The 5,000-nt window shown below is 32.4% G+C and overlaps 1 protein-coding gene across 7 annotated transcripts in view; it reads right to left on the bottom strand.

Moving 5' to 3' along the window:
• GRIA2 (glutamate ionotropic receptor AMPA type subunit 2) overlaps window positions 1–5,000 on the bottom strand; it is a 139,807-nt gene that overhangs the window by 6,825 nt on the left and 127,982 nt on the right. The gene's annotated exons all lie outside the window — the stretch shown is intronic.

Here is a 5,000-nt window from a genome sequence, read left to right as displayed (position 1 = left end):
AAGGCTATGGAAGCAGTATAAATGAGAGAATATTATCTTAAAAATTAATTGACTCAAAAGTAAAGGTAGACATCAAAGGAGTTATTTAATATTTTGTTCAGAGTGAAAAAGAAAGCTGAGTATAGAGTTGGAGAGTCATCGCTTTTGAATGTCTGCTTATTTTTCTACTCACGAATTGCTCAATGACTTTAATCCCTTTGGGAAGGTGACTCTAAATAACCCCTTTTATTATTCTAATATAGACGATTTGAAATGGAAATTTGAAATTGAAAGCTTACTTTTAAGATTCATGAGGTTTTAGGCCTTTTTGTTTGTATTTTACCCTAAGGAATTTAAAAATATATAACCTTTATCTTAGAGAATGCAAGGATAAATCAATTCACTAAAAGCAGACATAATGTAACTCTGAATTTGTTTAGAATACTGCCCTAGGGATTAGGGCAGCTTTACATATATAAAACACTCTATTTTAGTGAAAATCAGGGTCAAATGTAAATAACATACAGATTAGGTTTGTATTACTGAAATTTATAATACACATGACAGTAAGAGGTATTTCAATGTTGGTTTCATTTCTTCATTATCTCCACCTGAGTGGGGACTGCTGTAGACACAGACTCTGGACCAGCGGTCTATATAGAGAAGACTCAGATGGGATACTTTCATTCTAAATTTATAAAAGTTCCTTACTTATCAGTAATATTTCCATCATCTAATATTTTTTCTAAACCACTCTTAAAGCTATTGCTGTTTTTAAACAATGCCCCTTCTTGAAGTGACAGATTCGAAGCTTCATTATTGAGTAAATCTGGCTTCTTCCCCTGTTGTGAAAGCACAACTATGAGTGTAAAAGCTCCACCAGGACCCAACTACAGCTAAGCCAACTACAGCTAAGCCAAGGAAGACTGTATTTTTTACGTTAACAGGTTAAATCAAGGACAACTATTTATTCTTTCAGGAAACATGATAAAGTTAATTTCCTCAGATTGGCATTTGACATCACATTTTGATGAGAAGATAAGAGTTGCCTTGATAAGAGAAGATAAGTGACAGCTTGGTCAAGACAACACTCTCAAATTTCTTATGTTTCCTATGGAGTTGAGACTCTGAACGTGGCTCTTCCGATCCCTTTCCATAGTTCGGTATTATTGATAGGGACATAGATTTGACTAATAGATCACAGACAATAGTGTGAAATTTCAATATCTGCTTAAAGAGAAAATATGCTTATTCTCTAGCCTCGTTGTGAAAAAGTTCCTTATAAACCGCACACATCTGATGCAATTGTATCTAAGAAAAAGATGGCTTCCTCTTCTGGAGAGAAGCCAGTAGTCATTTTAATTTGCTTTTATTTCTTAATCATATACAGTAATACAGGCATTAATTTTTCTACTAGCTAAATAAGCCTTTTCATCCTTAGGAAAAAAAATGACTTTTTAAAGGAAAGGGTTATTATCCTCATGAAACACCCTTATTCAAGAATTAGGAGGACACATATGTGCTGCATTAATTCTTATACAGTTCATTGTCAAAAAAAACTTTATTTACCCCATAATTTCTAATAAAATACCAAAATATCTTCTCACATTGTCAGCAGAACATTTATTTTTTGCTAGAATGAGAGCTCTAGGTAATGTCCAAATATAAATGAGATCCCAACTATCTACATAGAGATTTCCAAATACCTGACATGATTTTACATCGAGAATGCATTAGTAGATTTTTTTTGAACTGTGCTCCCCATTGTGATAATCTCTAGATTTCACTTCAAATATGAATAGAGATACTTTTCATGAAAACCTCCCCTTTTTTCTAGAACGATTACGTCTGAGGTAGTATAACCACTAATAAGAAGGTAATTCTATCTGTGAGTAGAAGAACAGCCTAAAGCCTCCTAAATATAAATATTAGAGTGTCATAGTATGACTTAATAACCTTTATTTTCTAGTCCATTTGGTTGACATTCTATAAAAATTTGTATTTGAGACAAAAGTTAATTGTCCTTCCTTTAGATTTCATCTGATTATTTTTTTATGGAATTCATAGCATATCCCATTGTTTCATTATGGATGTCAGCAGACATTCAAACTGTCACTCGAAACCATGAGAGTTGGTAGACAAAAAAAATAAAAAAATTTCAAAAAGGCTTTACGTCTCATTCCATTATTCTTTGCTGTTTACAAATCCATAATCCTCACAATAATGCTTGTCTATTTCTGAATTATAGTTACTTGTTTGTGATCAGAATTTTAAAAATTCACTAGCATACAGTAGAATTTTAACTTTTAGTGATATGGTTCCTCCCCCCAGTAGGGTGTATCTGTCGTCCATCTTTATTTAGATGTAATTTCCAACATAAGAGATAGTCAAACTGAATCATGGGAATCAGTATTTGAAGTTGAGCATTCCTTGTAAGTTTCTGTATTGTGCATCATTATTAAGTAGTCTTCAACATCTCAACATCTTCAACATCTCTTTTTAATTTTTTTAATTTAATTTTTCCATTATAGTTTACATTCAATATTATTTTATATATTAGTTTCGGGTGTACAGCATAGTGGTCAGACATTTATATAATTTACAAAGCAATCCCTCCTATAAGTCTAGTACCCGCTTGGCAACATACATAGTTGCTACAGTATTATCAGTTATATTTCCTATGCTATATTTTACATCCTCATGTCTATTTTGTAACTACTGATTTGTGCTTCTTAATCCCTTCACCTTTTTCACCCATCCCCCTAACCCCACCTCCCATCTGGCAACCATCAGTTTGTTCTTTGTATCCATGAGTCTGTTTCTGTTTTGTCTATTCCTTTATTTTGTTCTTTGGATTCCACATATAAGTGAAGTATGATGTTTGTCTTTCTCTGTCTGACTTATTTCATTTAGCATAATAGCCTCTAGGTCCATCCATGTTGTTGCAAATGTAAGATTTCTTGGCCAAGATATGGAAGCAACGTAAGTGCCAATCAACAGATGATTGGATAAAAAGTTATGGAACATATATACAATGGAACATTACTCAGCCATTAGAAAATGAAATCTTACAATTTGCAATGACATGGATGGACCTAGAGGGTGTTATGATCCGTGAAATAGGTCAGATAAAGATAAATGCCATATGGTTTCACTTAATGTGAACTCTAAGGAACAAAAGAAATGAATAAACTAAACAAAAACAGACTCATATACAGAGAAGAAACTGGTGATTGCCAGAGTGTAAGGGGGTTAGGGGACTGGGAGAAAAAGGTGAAGGGATGAAGAAGTACAAATTAATAGTTAAAAAAAACAGTCACGGGGATTTAGAATATACCATAGGTATATAGTCAATATTATTGTAATAGTTGTGTGTGGTGCCATATAGGTGCTAGAGTAATTGAGGGGATCACTTTATAAATTATATAAATGTCTAACCATTGTACTGTATACCTGAAACTAATATAAAATTAAAATTTTCATTTTTTTATGGCCAAGTGATATTCCATTGTATACAGATAACACATCTTCAACATCTCTTTTAATAAAGCTAAAATAATATTGACATTTAAAGCTTCATCTTCAGTAGTTTGCATAGTTATGCATATTGAATATGAATGGTATTTAATAGGAAAAGACCGTGAAATTGTTTTTTGTAAAACTATTACCAAACAGGTTGTAGTAGGAGAAAAGCATGTAGCCTTAGTACACAGTCTGGACAGAAGTTAAGAAGTCAGTAAAGAAAGGAACAGAGTGGTTAGAGAAATAAGAGAAAATATGAAAAAGCAGTAAGATTTCATGAACTAATGGAAGAAAAGTATCAAAACAATTTTGCACAATGATATTAAATGTAGCAAAGTTCTTACCAAGCATCAAAACACACACAAAATATTTCATTTGTCCATAAAGGCATTAAGTGACCCTTTTAGAAAGGTAATTTTCAGAGAGAGTTATAAGGGAGGTCAGATTTGAACGAATAAAGGAGAAAGTGTCCAGAATGGATAAAAGGAGACTTTAGCAAACAGTTTATAAACTTATCAGTTAAGGGAAAGGAAGAAGAGAAATAGAAGATAAAAAGCGCAGTCACAAGGACTTTTCAAACTTAAAGCAAATCTGAGCCTAGACTGAAACCTAGAGAAAAGGAGCCTGTGGAGATGAAAAGACTTGAGACATTATTAAAGTATAAGTTTTAGAGCAACATCTTGGATAATTGGAAAGAGATGTCAAAGGCCCAGATGGAGATATTAACTTTCCAGAAATAGAACTATTCCTCTGACACTGGTAGAATAAAACCTTGAAGATAAGTATAGAATTCTCTTGGTCGATATAAGAGCCAAATCTACTTCCATGCTATTGTCCAGCACTGAAAATAATTTTGTTTCAATGGGACTCTCCCAATAAAAAGCACTTTCGTTAACGAGAATTTTGAAATAGAACATTATTTATCTCTTTGACGTACTTGAAAAGTATTTGACTTAGATTACTCTTAAAAAAGTAAAATGTTAGGTCCATCTGGTCCCCATTCCAGGGGCTTTAATTGCTACGCCAAGGAATGACTTTGGTGTGTGGAAGTCCCACATAGTATTGTATCTATATTCCAATATACAAATTCATTTTTAAGAGATGAGAACATGATGCAAAACATAAAAACAATGTAATGATGAAAACAAAAGTACTTTGAAATCTGGCTCTTATTTCACATTTTGGTACCATTTTTTCTCTTCATTCGCCAACAACAATAGCATTACAAAAATTAAAGAAAGAGAGAACTTAGAAAACCTTCAAAGGTTCTTAATTTCGATTATAATTATTATGTATGATTAAATCCCTAGACCTCTTCTGAGTCTGTTTAAATCACTTATAATAAAATTCATTTTATCATATGAATAAAAGTAAAAAACTATTTACTTTTATTTTTTTTTTTAAGAAAAGCTCATTATTTTCTCTGATGGAAAAAACTGCAGCTGCAGAAATGGACCTCAGCTCTGCACATAAATAGAAAGGGAAAATTAAGAAATTGC

Source organism: Pteropus vampyrus, unplaced genomic scaffold (genome assembly GCF_000151845.1).
Source record: "Pteropus vampyrus isolate Shadow unplaced genomic scaffold, Pvam_2.0 Scaffold53, whole genome shotgun sequence".
NCBI classification, from domain to species: domain Eukaryota; kingdom Metazoa; phylum Chordata; class Mammalia; order Chiroptera; family Pteropodidae; genus Pteropus; species Pteropus vampyrus.
The sequence above is the reverse complement of the archived record's forward strand: the minus strand, read 5'-3'. Positions and strand labels throughout refer to the sequence as shown.